This window comes from Portunus trituberculatus, chromosome 17, assembly GCF_017591435.1.
Source record: "Portunus trituberculatus isolate SZX2019 chromosome 17, ASM1759143v1, whole genome shotgun sequence".
In the NCBI taxonomy this organism is placed as follows: Eukaryota; Metazoa; Arthropoda; class Malacostraca; order Decapoda; family Portunidae; genus Portunus; species Portunus trituberculatus.
Genome location: NC_059271.1, coordinates 18,941,594 through 18,959,699, shown reverse-complemented (window position 1 = coordinate 18,959,699; position 18,106 = coordinate 18,941,594). Strand labels below are relative to the sequence as shown.

Sequence of the window (18,106 nt, the reverse complement as noted above, 5' to 3'; positions counted from 1 at the left end):
AGCGAGTCATACTTTATCCTCGTCCACGACAACAACGAAACAAAACAAAAATACTGAATATGAAAAGATACTAATGTCATTAGAATCTTCTCTGGCGGACGATTAACTAACTTGAAATGAGTAAATGAGTTCAGATAAATCCAAATGGGTCAAGGTGGGTCCAGGGGGAGTCGAAATGAGTCCATATGAGTTCAGATTAGTTCAGGTGGGTTTATCTGAGTCAAGACGAGCTCAGGTGAGAGAGAGAGAGAGAGAGAGAGAGAGAGAGAGAGAGAGAGAGAGAGAGAGAGAGAGAGAGAGAGAGAGAGAGAGAGAGAGAGAGAGAGAGAGAGAGAGAGAGAGAGAGAGCCAGCCATGGAGGTGAGGAATGGCTGGCAATTACGTTGGGAAGCTGAGTTAATTTAAGAAGCAGATGTCTCATTAAACTGAAATACGGCACGCAAAGTACAGCGTTGGCCGTCTGTAACTCACTCCCTCAGGCGGCCGGCGAACCCAGGGGCTCTCTAACGTGACACACCAATAGTTTGTAGCATTACAGGGAACCCATGAGCATGTTTTTATTCGTCACTTTTCCTTCCTCCTGCACCTTGACGGCTGAAAGGAGAGTGACTTGGGGTGAAATCACTAAGAAAAAAATAATGTAAAGAAGGCGAGTGACTTGGAGTGAAGCATTCAGAAAAAAAGAAAGAATAAAAAATCGGTAAGGAGAGGGGTGAATTTTTTTTTATGCATTTTTCACATATCTTTCTTTCCTCTTACACTCTACTAGTGGTTCAAATGAGAGACTGCATTCATCATACGTGTACGGGTATTATCGACATTAAAGGAAGGAGAAACTTAGCATCTATTTTTCGCAAGTAATTGTTTTTTCTCTTCCTTTCCTATTACGCTTTAGCCATTTAAGTGTGAGCGACTTTGGTTACGTCATATGCTTACTATTTTTTTTTTCCCTTTCTCATGATGTGCTTCTGTTTGTCCCTGCATATGCACTTGACATTACGGAATAGAGAAAGAATATTATATAAGTATTTTTCCCACACTGCTTTTCTTTCCTTTCCATTTATTGGATTAATTTCTTTCTTTATATTTTATTTCCCGTCTTTTTCAACTATTTGTTCAGCTAGAAAAAGGAGGGAGGAAAGATGGATAACAGACAGAAAAAGATGATAAGGTGAAAGACGCAGTAAAGAAGACGAAGGAAGGCTAAGAGAAAAGCAAAAAGTGGATTGGTGTAGTAAAGGAGAGATGAAGAGGGAAAGAGGAGGGATAGGATAGGGAAGTGAAAGTGTGTAAAGGATGTGGGAAGTTAAGGAAAGGACAAGAGAGAGGAAATAAGAGGGGATTGAGTGTAAGAGACGAAAAGTGAAGGAAATTTACAAAGAGCCTTACACCTGGATTTGAGTAAAGCGTTTGACAAGGTACTCCATCAGAAGCTCTTGGGAAAGGTTAGGCAGCACTGGATAGAGGAAAAGGTAGCAGACTGGATAAGGTCGTAGTTAGGCAATAGGCGATAGAGAGTTGTAATAAACGACTTTAAATCCAACTGGGGTCAAATGATGCCACAAGGATAAGGCCATTGTTGTTTTTGATATCTATTAATAACTTAGCTAGTTGAATTATAATCTGTTCACGATCGTTAGAAACACAAGCCCGTCACTTCCTCTACTCCCTTAAAGGAAGACCTACAAGAATGGGACGTACTCAGTAATTAAGTTGTTAGTGTTTTGGGGAGCTTTGAAAGAAGATTAGACAAATTTATGGATGGAGACGAGAGGTGGAAATAGGTATAGGTATGTTTCATATAGTGACTAAAACCTCTACACCTGATAGCTTTTTGCAACTTCCCTTATTTCTTTACGTTCTGATTGAGAGGACGGTGACGTGTAAAGGATATAAGAGTGTAAGAGAAGGATAAAAGAGGGAAACATGAGAGAAAATCTAATACTAGATGGGAGAAGGTGAAAGAAAGGTAAGAGAAGGGAGAGGATAGAGAGATGAATGTGCATAAAGGATAATAGAAAGTGAAGGTAAAACGGGGAAAAACAAACTAAGAGAAAGAAGATGAAAGAAGAGTAAAAAATAAAAGAAGATAAACCCAATGAATGAAGGAGAACAAGTAATTGGAAGCTGACAGAAATGAACCAAAAGTTAGGAAAGAATACAAAGGAGGAAAAACGCAAAACAAATATGATAAAAGATATTCAAGAAGTGGAAGAAAGAAGAAAAGAGAGAAGGAAGAACTCACAAACAAGGAAGACGAATAAAGAAAACAGAAGACAAGACGAGAGATGGAAAAGAAAACGATGAGAAGAGAAAAGAAAGAGAAAGAAAATACGAACACATAGGAAAAAGGAAGTGAAGAAGAAAGGAAAAATAATACAGGAACATATGGAAAGCTTAACAACGGAAATGGAGTGATAGGGAGGAAAAAAAAAATATGTAGGAGGGAAGACGGCCATGGGCAACCAAAATTGTGATTAGAAAAAAGGCCCACTGAGGTGCCGGTCCCCAAACGAGTTCAATAGAAAAATGCTACTTAGAAGGGTATTCCATAGATAATATAGAAGTAATTTTGATTTATTTTCTCTATTTAAAACTTTGCGTAAAAAATGTATGTATAGTTAGATGCATGTAGTTTTGTAAGAAGGAAGAGAGTTGTCTTTAGAAGGCAAGCTGTGACTACCCCTTTGTATTAAGTCACAACTGGCTTAATGATAAGTTCACAGCATCTTCTGAACCATTGCGATTATACCTCACTGGGTGTAATTATAGTTTCAGCAGGTAGAGTCTACTGCCTCCTCCAAGGTAAGGAAGAAAGTAAGAAATTATGATTATTTGATTGATACATAGATAGATAGATAAAGAGTCGTGTTGAAGAAAGAAAAGAAGAACACAAAATAAAGAGAAAGAGGAAGTGGATAAAAGAGAGAGAGAGAGAGAGAGAGAGAGAGAGAGAGAAAGAAAAAGACGAACAAAAATGGAGATGTGGAAAAACGACAAAGAGAAAATGATGAAAGGAGGAAAAAAAGGAAGGAAAGGAAAGGGAAGTGTCAAGGAAAATGGAGGAAGAGGGAGGAGCTAAGGAAAATAAGATAAAATGAAACAGGAGAAAGGAAGAAGTGGAATTAAAGAGTACAGCAAGAAGGAAGACACGAGTGATGAGAAGAGGAGATGAAGCAATAGAAATATAGATGAAGAGAGAAGGATGGAATAGAAGATGAGAAAGGAAGAAAGGATGTGACGAACGTAGACAAAGTAGGAAAAGCGGTGACGGGAAGGAAGAATAAAGGATAGGAATGAGAAACGAGTAGGAAGGGAAAGAAATGGACGAAAGGAAAAAGAAAAAGACAGAAGAAAGAAATGGAGAAGGAGAGAAGGAAAGGGGATAGGAAGAGGAGAGGCAGGGGAGTCTCAGTGGTGACTTATCCAGATGAATGGTTGTATCTCAATTCTCTTTTTGTCCCTCTCATTTTTTTTCCTCTTCCTCTTTTCTCCCTAACCTTCGGCAGATTCGCCCCGCCTCTTTCTGTCCCTGCAACACCTTGGCAATGAATACCAGGGGTGAGGGGGGAAGGGGAGGAGAGCAAGCTCGCTCTCTCTCTCTCTCTCTCTCTCTCTCTCTCTCTCTAATACTCTCACGTACAATATTATAGAGTAAGACTTCTACTACTACTGGTACTACTACTACTACTACTACTACTACTACTATTAATACTACTACTATTAATACTATTACATATGCCTACTTACAAAGAAACCATACAAGTAAACAGATAAATAAAACAGATAACCAGAGAGGTACAAGACACACACACACACACACACACACACACACACACACACACACACACACACACACACCTAGTCGCATTAACAGGAAGGAAACTTGTATACAAAGGAGGCCACGACACCTTCTTTTCTACCTCCTCCTCCTCCTCCTCCTCCTCCTCCTCCTCCTCCTCCTCCTCTTTCTAATACACGTAATCGGATATTCATTAGCGCTTCACTTGCTTCAGTGCACTTACTCACCGAGGGAAATTAGGTGGAAAAGGGAAAAAAATGTTGCTATACCTTGCCCTTTTTATAGACTTTTCCCTTTCTTCTTTTTTTTTTACTCTCCCTCTCCCACTCTCTTTCTTTCTCTCCCTCTCTCCTGTTCTCTCTTCCCCCGTTCCGGTTCATTAGTCAAGGTGCAACAGGTAAAGGGTGGGATTGTTGCAGGATGTTGTGATTTTTTACCGGGTGTTTTTTTTAATGTTTTTTTTTTTGAAGGGGGGGGGGGGTTTGCAACGATACATCACACTAGCAACTGTTGTCCCCGTGCCAGATGACGCCTTCATCTATTCCGTCTCTCCCCTTCCTTCTCCTTTTTTCTTCTTGCTTTTTTTTTTTCATTTTCTCGTCTTTTTGTCTCCTTTTCTTCGTTTTTTCTCTTTTCTCTTTCTGTCTGTCTGTATGTATGTCAGTTGATTACTACACACGGATACTATTTCAAGAGAGAGGGTAAGATGAGTCACACAGGACAGTGTTAATTTCTAACTTTACAGTCTGGCACTTTAATTTTGTGGTTTAATTGTTGTTTTATTTCACGTCCTTCATTCAAACTGATCCCGCTCTCTCGACATATGGAATTTAATATACAAGACACTGATAATGTCTAGCTTGAGAACGGCTCCATATTGTGATTCCTTTGTTGTTTGATTCTCTTATATGAACAATAATTAAAAAGAAAATATGGTGATGGTTGCACCTTCACGCGAAGAATAAAGTTGTAGGGCGTTTGTGAGTCTTACATGTATACAAGTACGCGCCTTGAATTAAAGTTAATGGAAGGAGTGGTCTAGAGATGTATCGGATATCCGCATCCGCATTCGCATCCGCGGAACATCCGCATATTCTTTCACATCCGCATCCGCATCCGCATCCGCAGTTGTGATAAACTGAACATCCGCATCCGCATCCGCATCCGCATTTGTGATGTAATATACATCCGCATCCGCATCCGCATCCGCATTCAACAGAGGATGTGTGGATGCGGATGTGTGTATTGCACAACCTATATATTATAGAGTAATATACTCGTAATATAGAGTATAGACACGCAGTTACAGATACAGACCAGCAGAGTACTGCCTGCTGCTTACAGACTTAGAGTTCAGACAGAGGTTAGAAATGTGTAGTAAATTTAGTGATGTGCGTCTAATGAATTAATTATCTAGTAAAACTAAAGCAAATAATATCACGGATTCATTTCCTTTCAAACTTACACAACGTAATGTGTCTAGAATTTAGGGGAAGGTCAGGAGGAGGGGGCGAATTTTACTTAGTGACTATGAAGTACAAACATAGTAAATAAACTGCAAACTGTGAATGGTGGAATGTTAGATACTTAGTAACACAGATGAGTGAGTCACTGTGTGTGTGTGTGTGTGTGTGTGTGTGTGGAGGAGGATGAAGGGAGATAGAGGGAGGCTTATCACCCTTGCTTGTCACTCTCACCCCGATGCCTTACTGCTGGAGAGAGAGAGAGAGAGAGAGAGAGAGAGAGAGAGAGAGAGAGAGAGAGAGACGTTTGACGTAAAAAACATCCGCATCCGCATCCGCATCCGCGAGGATGTCATATTTTGATATCCGCATCCGCATTTGCATCCGCATTTTAGTAGAGACTGACATCCGCATCCGCATTTGCATCCGCAAAATGACATCGCATATACATCCGCATCCGCGGATGTCTGAAATTCAACATCCGATACATCTCTAGAGTGGTCTTAATTCTTACTCACAGAACATGAACACGCATAGCCTATCCTTATACTTTAGGCAACACTAAAAAAAAAAAAAAAAAAAAAAGTGCACCAACAAATAAATAATATGTATGTATGTATATATATATATATATATATATATATATATATATATATATATATATATATATATATATAAATTAATAAGATAGAATAAATAAGGTAAATAACTACGTACATTTTTCCAAAAACCAGACACTGTTACAGATATTTTTTCCTTTATTCTTAACGAAGCTTCAAACATAAAGTAGAAAACACCTGAACCATTAACTACTAAGCAACTTTATGATCGCAAAATGAACCGACGAGTTTTTTACAGAGCCTTAATCGTTATTTTCTCCTTTTCTTTATACCATTCTAAAACTAAATTCGTAGAAAGCCAGAGAAACGTCTTCCTGGAAATGAAGTGATACAGATCCAGGTCAAGGGAGGCAAGGGACCTAAGATTGTACTATGGATTAACTATTGCCAAACGATAAATGGCAAATAAGTTTTTTCTGAGGTAGTGGTGATGGGCAATAATAGTGAGCAAGGTGAAGATAATGTTAATAGTGGGTGTTTAATGAACCAACGATAGTATTAGGTGAAGTTGAGAGAGAGAGAGAGAGAGAGAGAGAGAGAGAGAGAGAGAGAGAGAGAGAGAGAGAGAGAGAGAGAGAGAGAGAGAGAGAGAGAGAGAGAGAGAGAGAGAGAGAGAGAGAGAGAGAGAGAGTGAGAGAGTGAGAGTGAGAGTGAGTGAGTGAGTGAGAGAGAGTGAGTGAGTGAGAGTGAGTGAGAGAGAGAGAGTGAGTGAGAGAGAGAGAGAGGAGTGAGAGAGAGAGAGAGAGAGAGTGTGAGTGAGTGAGTGTGTGAGTGTGAGTGAGTGTGTGTGTGTGTGTGTGTGTGTGTGTGTGTGTGTGTGTGTGTGTGTGTGTGTGTGTGTGTGTGTGTGTGTGTGTGTGTGTGTGTGTGTGTGTGTGTGTGTGTGTGTGTGTGTGTGTGTGTGTGTGTGTGTGTGTGTGTGTGTGTGTGTGTGTGTGTGTGTGTGTGTGTGTGTGTGTGTGTGTGTGTGGCAGAGACAAGAAGAAAATATTGATAACACTTGTGATATTAGTCAAAGGCGATGAGGAGAAGGTGTAGGTGTTGAGCAGGAAAGAGGGGGCTAGGATGGTCTAGGAAGGGGCGAGGACGTAGTAGCATCATCATCATAAGCGTATTAACATGCCATCCATCACTCCCTCCCGCTCTCCGCCCGCTAAAGAAACGGCAGAAAAAAAGCTTCTAAATGGACGCCCCTGCTGGTGTCATAAATAATTGCAACAATGCTCCGGTTGTCCGCCTTTAGTCGTGCCTCGGCGCTGCTCCGCGACACGACGAGGCCAGCCAGCGCCATCTCTGGAGCAGGTTCTCAAATGCAGTAGTGTACGTAAAAAACACATCTACACTGCTCCTCCACCACAATTAAAACGCTCTAGTTGAAGTTGGAAAGATATTTAAGCGTCTGTATACGGTTCTACTGGCAGATTAACAGGATTTTTATAAAGTTTATATCATCAACACGAGAAATGCTGTTAGAAACCCCGTCAATCATCTCTGTGGTCTTTTGAAAATGGTCATGGTGAAATAGCGAAGCGTTTCGTAATATGGGGAATCGTGACTTTACTCTCTCTCTCTCTCTCTCTCTCTCTCTCTCTCTCTCTCTCTCTCTGTTAGTCGCTCCCCTCCTCTCTTTTTTTCAGCTCCCCCTTCTTTTTCTCCTCATGTTAATCGTTCTCGCATTGACTGCATTTTAAGAAGACCACGTTATGAATGTTGATCAGTGTGGCAGACGAGAGAGAGAGAGAGAGAGAGAGAGAGAGAGAGAGAGAGAGAGAGAGAGAGAGAGAGAGAGAGAGAGAGAGAGAGAGAGAGAGAGAGAGAGAGAGAGAGAGAGAGAGAGAGAGAGAGAGAGAGAGAGAGAGAGAGAGAGAGACTTGTAAGAAAGACTTGTATTAAAAAAGAAAAGAGGAAAACTAAAGACGCGCTAAACACACTCATCAGTCTCAGTAAAGTGGCGGCGCAGGTGATGGAGAGAGTAATAAAAATGATTAGCGCAGGCCTTTCCTCTGCTCCATCTCTTACAGCATCCCGTCACTAATCGCATCGACCAAGGCTGGATCGATGAGACTAAAGCTTTGAGTGTAGATTGTATCAGCTGGGTTGCAAGGCGAGTAACGATACCACCAACCCGCCCGCCAGCCAATCAGCCAGTCAGCCAACCATGCAACCAGCCACTCAGCCAGCCAGCCAGCCAGCCAGTTAGCCAGCCAGCTACTCTTACAAGTCACCAGCACAGCGTGAGATTGTTACACGTAATCACCCCACGAGGAACAAGATAGCCAGGAAAACATCGCATTCACACTACCGCCTCGACGCACCCACTAGCTACCTGATATATCTTCCACGCCATTTAAGCAGAGGCACCCCTCAGAAACGCTCAGGGGAACTGAATAAACCGAGAAACCACCGAATAAACCGCTGGGAAACCTCAGCCGTGCGTCGAGGTGAATGATGGACTGAAACTCGCGCCAGACCATATAAAAAAAGTAATTGGTGCATGTGGCGTGTTGGCTTTTAATCATATTCCGGCGAAACATGAAGCCCGTGTGATGGCATGCAAAAACCTGATTGAGGTGAAGGCTTGGGGGAAGGGTAAGTGTGTGCAGGTGGATTGGGTGGTGGGGTCTTGTACTGAGCGACGAGGACGAAAAGGAAAAGGGAGAGAGAACGAGGTGGTATATTAGCCAAGATTATGCAAAGGATATGATGAAAAGTAAGTGGATATGGAAAGGGAAGCGAGGCAGAAAACGAGATAAGGTGCAGAGGATCGCTGTAAGGTAGTCAGCTGCACCACTATAAGAGAGAAGAGTTCCGAGAATATCTTAACGTCAAGAAATATTTCACATTAAATCACTACAAACTTAAAGGAATTTTCTTTATCCTGAACAGCTCTGCACGCGTCCCAGGTGTTAGAGTCATAATGGAAAGCCCTGAGTGGCGTTCAGGTGTCCTATACGTCAGGCTTCCGTCGCGGTGCTTCAGGGTGGCTTCCAGAGGTGCATTGGGCCGCCGCTGCCTGTCACAGGGCGGGAGGAGACCATCCCGGCCGTCCATCTTGCCACAAAACTACCTCAGCGAACAATTAGGACACATGTATGGAGTCGCATGAAAAGGTCGCGGCTGAATGCCAGGTTGAGCTGATTTATAGGCACCTGCATTGGTGTCCCCCCATTGCCCGGGAAACTTGAGCCGCCCCTCTGCTCAATTGCACACGCGGCCACTAGTTAGTTTGTTTCCTTGGTGTTTATCCAGCGGCCCACACTGAGAATACGATCTCTAGACCAAGGGATGATGGAAAGGAAATTATTTTCACTATACAAACTAGCTTTAACCTTCACCCGTCTCATGTAGGCGTTGTGTAAGTATGATGGGGCAATATAGCACGAAGCATCTGGCGGCAACACTGACAGTCACACTACTAATGATTAAGGTTTCAATTTTAGAGAGGCCTCGTTGCCAACAAGAGCGGCTCCCTTTGACTTCCCTGCATCTCATCCTCGCAACCCAGGCCGTGATGCTGCTTACGGAGCACCTCTCAGGCTGGACGCGGCCGTGACAAGGCATCATGAGCTTGCAAGGCGCCGCGGAGACACGAGTATGACGGGATCTGCATGCGGAAGGAGATGGAGGAACAGGAGGGGGAGGAGGAGTAGGGCACCGCGTCACCCTCCAGGCCGGCAGCTAACAACCATTACGGAGGGTGAGTGATGGCCCGAAGCACCGCCCTGCGCGCCCTCGAGGACCGACCAGAATGCAACCAATGAGACTTGAATAATGATGCAGAGTTACCAGCGTTAAGCGAACCTTCAATGTGCTTCTCTCTACCTACCTTCTCGTTCTTACTCTTTCTTAATCCCTGTGGAGCCTCAACTAGTGATGTAAAGGTATTAGTGTGTCTTATAGAGTGAACTTTAGCGAGTGTTTAGGGTAATTGGACAGTGTTACGAGTGTGGAGGTGGTGTAGGGCGCGCAGGTGGTGGTGGTGCTGCGTCTTGGCCACAGTTGCATTATGGTGTGATCGTGCAATGGTCTGGGAAACCTCCAGGCTTAGTGTGAGTGTGTATGATGGAGTGCCGGCAGTCAGCAGGATGCCCCCTCCCCCCTCGTCCTTATTCTCTCTTTCTCTTTCTCTGTCCTGCATTTATTCTCTCTCTCTCTCTCTCTCTCTCTCTCTCTCTCTCTCTCTCTCTCTCTCTCTCTCTCTCTCTCTCTCTCTCTCTCTCTCTCTCTCTCTCTCTCTCTCTCTCTCTCTCTCTCTCTCTCTCTCTCTCTCTCTCTCTCTCTCTCTCTCTCTCTCTCTCTCTCTCTCTCTCTCTCTCTCTCTCTCTCTCTCTCTCTCTCTCTCTCTCTCTCTCTCTCTCTCTCTCTCTCTCTCTCTCCTATAAGCTAAAGGATACTATTTCTATATTATTAGGACAATTTTCAAATAGTTTTTTTTATCTAATGCATAAATTTGCTATTTCCAGTATACGCATATCTTTTAAGTTACGTCTATTATTCAAGTTATCTTTGAGGAAAACTGTTTTGTACTTTTCCTTTTATAAGCAGTAATACGTAATTCTAAATGTCTTATAATGCCGAAACTGTCCTTTTATATCTAATTTGCCTATTTAGATCGATTTTTCTTATTTAATTTATGTTTTCCCTATTTTTATGATGTTATTTGAACACTACCTCCTACTAAATGGATCACCTCAGATAGCCAACACGACAAGCTTTACTTAGGACAGAGGAGGTGCTGGCGAGAGTGAAGTGAGGCAGAGTGGTTAGAGGATATTACAGCGTGAGAGAAAACGGAGCGAGTGAGACTGTGTGGGGGAGAGAGGGGATGTGTAGTGTATGTGACGCGGCGCAGCAAGGGGTGGAGGGGAAGGGAACGGAAAGGAGGGGGAGAAAAGGAAGAGAAGTAGGCCAGTGATACTCTGTTGCTACTATAAGTCTACTAACAATCTTAATAAGACTTCTACAGGTTTTCATTTTCTTTTAAACTAACGTCCACTGATCTGCCGGCTATCTAATAACGGAAATTGACCACTAAGAACATGATATAAAACAAAGAAAGATGCAAGAAGCCGTCAATCCTTCATGTGACAGTCCGTGTCAAATATGCTTTTGAATTTTTATTCATCATTCAGACCTTTGTATAATCAAGAGAAAATCTCCTTAACAGATCAGAGGAGAGCATAGATAATACTTTAAACAAACGAAGCTAAAGACACAAACAAACATAAGACAGTCGTAGCAGAGTCCTTGTACAAACTATATATTCTCATCTCCGCTTATAATTCACATTCCACAAATCTATCTAGTCAAATGGTATACTTTATAAATGATAGGAATAAAGATGGGAAAAACGATCAACACACTGGCAACATACTGCGCAATGAGTGAGTAGCGTTATATGAGCATGAGTCTACCATCACTATATAAGTTAGTTAAGCGCATTACGAAGCAGGGAGGGTGTCACGAGGTACAATGTGCGTCATAATATTTCCTTCATTGCGTCAGGTACCCACCGTGCAACAAGTCATCCTGCAGGTCAAGAGGAGGAAAGTATGTAAGGAATGTCTTCTTGATTTATGACATGCGACTTGGCTTTTCATTTGACCGTGCTCGTATTCTCAAACGTCCCGACATCTTGACTACTTTTAACGGCATATAATTTGTATAGATCTTGAAGGGTGGTTGTGAAATTTTAGCCATACGTAATCTAACACAAATTATGCATCAACAATAGGAAAAATATCTATGAAAATTCGATTAATCATTTCTAGATATTCTGAAACTTTATCTTATGAGATAAAAGAAATAATAAATCAGAATACAGGCCCTTCACATACATTCATCAAATCCTTCTTTCTGATAAGTTTAGGATGTTGATTTTTTTCTACATACGTTTAAGTACCATGACACATTTCCATATTCATTCTACTTATTCTGTGGTGATTTTATACAGCTTCAGAAACTTATGTGGGATATTAGTATAGTGAAGACTCTGGCTCTTTATCTTCTGACCTGTATAAACCCTTTCTAATATCGTTAAAATGGTCTAATCATAATCTGAAGGTAAAAATGTGACCCAGTACTGTAGCGGTTAAGGAAAAATATAAAGGAGAAACTTTTTTTTGTCACTTTATATCTGTACGAACGTCCAGAGAGAAAGTCACACAGGCAGTCAAAAATTATGATTATTATTACTATTTTACTCTTTAAACATGGAACGCAATCTTAATGTGTTTTCCTCGTTAGGTAACTCTCTTTTAATTTATTTTTTTACCAGTAATTCATTTTTTCTTACTTTCCTATGGTACATTTTCATAGCTCTTTGTTAGGTTCCTTTACATATACACTCCATAAAAAAAACACACTCAGAACACTCTAGTACAAAATATCATTGCCTCACAAGTGTTCAAACTCCACGCTCGCTACAACATTCCTCCAAGTATGTTAATTCCCTTCAAGCTAAGTCAGACGTTACTGAGGCAGAATGGTGAGGTGATGTGTTCAAGGCGACCTCTGAGGGATGGGCTTCTGTCACTAAGGCCTCGTATCTCTTTAGGATATGTGTGAAGGAAGGATATGCAGGTGAAGGGAGAGAAGGAAAAGGAGGGTGTAGAGAGAAAGAGTGATGGGGTGGGGAGCAGGGAGGGATCCAGGCAGAAAGTCCAGATCACCGTTTGAATCATTAATAACGCTCAGCCAAATATTGTGACGCCGGCTGTGAGTCACTGAGAGCACGGCATGGCACGGCACACCAAACTAATGTAGTGCGAACTGGAAGGGTCGAAATGTGCAGCGTAGGACAGTGTACGGCGGGGAAAGGGTTCGAAATCATATTTGGTAACGATAGTATAATTAAGGAACACAAGACTATGGGCATGTAAGAACCTATCTTCGAGGGACAAAATTATATTATGAAGTGAAGGAGGGCTGGTCAGAACATGCCGGGAAGAGGGGCCGGTATGGTAAGATAATGGAAGGGTTAAGAATTACATGTAGTAACGATATTGCACTTAAGGAATTCCATACTAATAACATAATAAAAACTAGGAATCATCGCAGAAACGATACGCCTATATGGAAGGAAGGAAGGAGATCAGCAGACGCAGAGAAGAAGAGCCACATGACATGGCGCTGGAGGGCGGGAGCGGAGGCCTGTTGGCAGCAATGGAGGGTCGTGGAGGAGCAAGTCACTTCGCCTCCATAAGTCAGGAGATAAAGAAGCGACCCAATTAGTGTTCTGACTGGAGGTGGGTCACTGTATCGTGTGTCCCTGGGCTTAGGGAGGGAAGGGAGAGCAAGGGAGAGGAGGAACAGATGAACTATAAGGAGGAATGTGCAGAGAAGGAAAGGAGGATGATACGAAGAAGGGTAATGGTAGAGCTATCAGAGGAGGAGGAGGAGGAGGAGGACGAGGAGGAGGAGGAGGACGAGGAGGAGGAGGAGGAGGAGAAGGAAGAGGAAGAGGAAGAGGAAGAGGAAGAAGAAGAGGAAGAGGAGGAGGAGGAGGAGAAGGAAGAGGAAGAGGAAGAGGAAGAAGAAGAGGAAGAGGAGGAGGAGGAGGAGGTAGAGGAGGAGGAGGAGGAGGAGGAGGAGGAGGAGGAGGAGGAGGAGGAGGAGAGAGGAAAAAAGAGGAGAAAAGGCACAGATGTCATCAGAGGGAGAATCCACAAGGGAAGAGTGAGTGTCAGGCAGCGTGAGAATGGTACTCAGTCTCAGCCTCGCCTCACCTCAACCCCTTGGAAGCCAGAGCTAAATGTATGATGAATAGATGACTGAATAATTTCCTTTCAGCCTCCTTAATCGCATATTTTGATTCAAATACAGCACGGGGAAGCTTTACTTGGGGGTAGTGCGGGTCTGGGGTGTCTGGAAGGGAGGGAGTGGGCTTGGCTATTTACGTGTCGCGCCTCGTGAATGGTAGTGGCGAGCGAGGCGGTGCACTGCTAGGCGCCGGTGACGTGAGCAAAGCGGTAATTTGTCACTGCCTCCACTTGTCACCCAGACACAAAACACCCAAAGAAATGCACCAAAGAAATGTCTATTACTCACGCAATAGAATATAAAGCATGTGGAATGATACGCACAACGTGAACACTTGAATGACATGAGGGCGAAGACACGAGTGCGATCTCTTGTTAGCAATGCGGAACAGTCGAAGCACCAGCATATGTTTCAGGGATTCACTTGTTCTGAATAGACAGCCTACACGCGCCGCTGCAACGTCACGACTCGGACTATTGTAATGTTCTTGGTACAGCTTGCCTCTGCTGACGTATGCAGAGTGTTCAATAAGGGAATTACTCACATGCAAGTCACCGGTCAGGCATCCCAGGCCAGGAGGCTCTGTGATACACGGAACGCGGGAAGCTGAAGGATTAGTGAATAAAAGACCAAAGGCAGTGAAAGTCGGTAAACCAAGATTTTTTTACAGCCCTTAATGAAATTGCGATGGATTTAATAGTAATGAAATATCGTAGTTGTTTATCAAATGCATGAACCCACCGCGGTGTCTTTTTTTTTATGTGACATTTGCTATATAATAATCCTTGATGAAACGACTCTTGCCGACTGTTGCTCTCCCACAGAAACTCCTTGTGTAAGGAATAAAGATAAATGAAATTCTTCTCTGAATGGTACGTCATCTGGCGGGTCTCGCTTACACCCACCACACACTCTGGCATAAATCTATTCGATTGAACAAGTAAAAAAAAAGTTCAAAAACGTACATAACACACTTAGAAAAGCTGTCATAAGAGTGCAGAAATAAAGAGAACTTTTCTGAAATACCAGGAACTTGCAGCGGGACCGAGAGTTGCTTCAGTGCATTATGCGCAAAATTCTGCACCCAAATAAAAACTCTGTAGGAGTGTTCGGCCCTGACCGCTTTGGACTTAAGCACACACGTCTCCATGAACAAAGCAGATGCCGGCGTGCGTCATAGAGGTTTTACTGGGATCAATGAGCGGGTGGAGCTGATCTGCCTTTAGGTAACTCAACGTACGTGTGACTAAGGTTCGCATTACCTTTTTATGTAAAAGAAGAAAGGTGTCTAAAAGTAATATAAAACTAAACAAAAAAGAATAGGCCCATTTAGTTGCCAGTCCCCTTGCAGGTTAGAGAGAGTAAGCCCACCCCCCCAAAAAAAAAAGGATAAATGTCTTGAAACCTCCCTTTTAATCCCTTCAATACTGAGACGCATTTTTACCATGATTTTGGGGAACGATTACACGAATTTATTTGCATTAGGAAGGGTCTGTGAAAGTCAGAAGATTAACGGCCATAGTCTTTACATTTTAATCCCAACATAAGTTCTGAAGCTGTACAAAATCATTAAGAAGTAACCAAAATATGAGAACGCGGCATGGTACTGAAGAGGTTAAATGAAGTCATAGAAAGTCTTAGAAAGTTGAAAATACAGAGACAGGTAGGGAGTTCCTGAGAAGTCCCTACTACTATTTTCAAAGACCTCAAAGCTGATTACTCGGGTTCTCATAGGTGCTTCCCTCTACTGCCGATTGACTCATTGTCGATCCTTGGTAAACCTCTTAAAATGTCAAGAAAACACATTGACATCCTCGAGAAACCATTGAACTTTCTCTAAAGCCAGTTGGAAGCTGTTGGAGTTAAGCGCAAAAGTATTTCAGAATACAGTTCCCAGTCCTATTTGTGGCGGTCAGCAGGCACCTCAACACCAAGACAACATTCTGAGACGCTCCCCGCCACGCTCCCTGACTAAGTTTAAAAATGCTCCAGAAGCTATACCGGATTTTGAAGGATGTTTTCACCAGCCTAGTGTCAGAGTGATAGGATTTTGACATTATTAAAAGAAGAAACATCTTGAGAATGCACCTAATCACCTTGGTAGCCTTTGGAGATATGTAGTGTGGTGAGAAAGTAAAGCGTTTCAGAATACTGGCCAGATATCTACAATATGTGCCCGGCAGGTCAAGAGGCGACTCGCTACCCTTTCAGGTATTCATTGTAGAGAAAAGTTCCTTCATATGTCACGCGGATGACTGTCATTATCATTACTCACTTCTGCCTTTAATGGGAGGGATGGGGATGATGGGTGGAGTTGGGACAGGTAAGAGAGAGAGACACACACACACACACACACACACACACACACACACACACACACACACACACACACACACACACACACACACACACACACACGTAGTAGTGATAGTTGTTCATTGTCAAAAAACGGAAGTTATAAAACAAAACTACATCCTTTTGGAAAATTTAAATTAAATGAAAAACAATAACATCTTCAAACACACACACACACACACACACACACACACACACACACACACACACACACACACACACACACACACACACACACACACACACACACAAAGAAAGATAGTTCTAAGAATGGAATGTCTCATAAGTAATAAAACCGCTGAACCCAAATACGACGACAAATGGGCTCCTTCTTTTCGGGTTTTGAGTAATTTCTCAGCTTCCATATGGCCAACATATTAATGACTTTATGAGGTTTTAAAAAGTGTCGCTTTGTTTTAACTTGTGAGGATCTAGGAAGCCAAACGTGGAGTCATAACTCAGTCCCTTCTGAATAAACATGTGAGTAACATCAAACACACACTAGAGAGAACTGTTTGTTGAATGTTATATCAAAGACGTGAGCTGCTGCAGCCACGTCAAGGAAAACACATTGGATCAATTCTAAATATAAGGATGATTTCACGAGGTTTCATAATACAAGCAGGAAACTTTGAGTACAACGTGTAGAAAATAATATATGACGAACTTAAAATCTCCTACTGTATAAGTAACTATGGAGACTAAGACATATCACGTGTAAAAATGTATATATATATATATATATATATATATATATATATATATATATATATATATATATATATATATATATATATATATATATATATATATATATATATTCACTCATTAACGTAACACTACTAGGTAATAAGGATCTAAAAGAAGTGGAGGCAAAGCAACAAATATTGAACATCATTTGTACAGTCGTGGCCACAGGTCAAACAACCTTTGGTCTTTTGATTTTTTCTCCTCTCGGTTTCCAGTCTTCTGATCTGTTAACCCTTTCACTGCTACCTGGCACATCTTTACTTAATTGGTAACCTCTCTATCTTTTCTTGCACTGCCTCTTTTTTCTTTTAGTGTTATGAATTGTTGCATATCGCAGTGAAAAAAGTTAATCAAAAGTCTACCTATCCGAAACAGGTTGATTTCTGGGAAATCGTATTTTCAGCAGGAAAGCAATAACTAAGGTAGCTACGAGCAGCATCTTTAATGGGCCAAACGTTTCGACATTTCATCTTATGTCATCATCAGTGGTCTAAAATAAAATAAAACAATAAAACAAATATAAGTATAAAAGAATAAAGTAAAATACAAAGAGAATTACAATGGTAAAAATTCACAACATGACAATATCAAGTTCACTATGGAATCTGAAATAGACTCACAAATCCCCTTCCTTGACCTAAACATCACAAAAATCAATGGTAGACTTTCCACCTCTATTTATCGTAAACCTACATTTTCTGGCCTCGGTATTAGTTTTTTCAGCTTTTGCAGTTTCCGGTTCAAAATCAATTCAGTCCGTACCCTCTTACACCGTGCCTTTGCTCTGTCTTCTTCTTACCTAAATTTCCATAATGAAGTTACTTTCCTAAAGGATTTTTCTATAACAATGGCTTCACCACCAACCTGTTTGAGAAAACTCTGAATAACTTTCTCCAAAGTAAATACCTTCTTAAACATCCAATTACCACTGTTGCCAAAGAAACAATCTATTTACGTATTCCATTTTTAGGTGAGGTTTCCAAGAAATTAGAAAGGGGTCTATATGAAAAACTTACAAAATATTATCCTGATAAACATTTTCGTATTGTGTCTACAAATAGTCTATGTATAGGTAGTTTTTTCCTCTTTAAGGACACTCTGCCAACTGCCTTACGCTCGTCGGCTGTTTATTGTTTCACTTGTCCCAGCTGCCAGGCTGAGTATGTGGGTAGCACCTTGCGCTCACTTATAAACCGAGCCAGCGAGCATTTAGGCCAGTCTGCCAGAACAGGGCGCCCGCTACACAACGCCCCATTTTCCGCGATACGGGACCACTGCCTCTCATGTAAGGTTCAACCCAATCTCAGTCATTTCCGTATCCTCGCCACCTGTAATAGACACAGTTTAAGAATACT

General features: G+C 41.9%; 1 long non-coding RNA gene across 1 annotated transcript in view; it reads left to right on the top strand.

Moving 5' to 3' along the window:
• Positions 1 to 17,269, top strand: part of LOC123505027 — a 20,820-nt gene extending 3,551 nt beyond the window's left edge. The window contains exons 2-3 of the long non-coding RNA XR_006675021.1: positions 8,635 to 8,639; positions 17,155 to 17,269. This is a non-coding gene — a long non-coding RNA (uncharacterized LOC123505027). The remainder of the gene's footprint in view (positions 1 to 8,634; positions 8,640 to 17,154) is intronic.
• Positions 17,270 to 18,106: the final 837 nt, after the last annotated feature.